The following is a 439-nucleotide window of genomic DNA, read 5'->3' on the forward strand; positions in this document are numbered from 1 at the left end:
TACTAGTCCAGGCTATTATTATTATTATTATTATTATTATTATTATTATTATTAAACGTTTTGTTCTATAGCTCAACTGATTTTCAAAATGTGTCACAAACCATTAGTGAAGCATGAAATCAATGTAGGGGGTCACAATTAACATTTTAAAATCGAATAGAATAGACTACAAATATTACAGGAAACAGTATTTCTAACACTTTCATGTCAAAAATCTTTATGTGTATGTGTGTGTGTATAGAAGCACTAGGTAAATTCCTAGAATGCTACTGATCAAAAAGGCAAAAGTCACTGCCATGCTTAACTTTATGCGATGGAGTTCAATGTTATTTTAAACTAGAGGCCCAGTGCATGAAATTTGTGCACAGGTAGGGTTCCTAGGCCTCACTGGCGATCAGGTTCGATCTGTAGGGTGACCAGTGGGGTGATCAGGGGCCCC

At 35.8% G+C, this 439-nt stretch overlaps 1 protein-coding gene across 1 annotated transcript in view; it reads left to right on the forward strand.

Moving 5' to 3' along the window:
* FMN2 (formin 2) overlaps positions 1-439 on the forward strand; it is a 108,825-nt gene that overhangs the window by 71,956 nt on the left and 36,430 nt on the right. The gene's annotated exons all lie outside the window — the stretch shown is intronic.

This window comes from Myotis brandtii, unplaced genomic scaffold (genome assembly GCF_000412655.1).
Source record: "Myotis brandtii unplaced genomic scaffold, ASM41265v1 scaffold1026, whole genome shotgun sequence".
In the NCBI taxonomy this organism is placed as follows: Eukaryota; Metazoa; Chordata; class Mammalia; order Chiroptera; family Vespertilionidae; genus Myotis; species Myotis brandtii.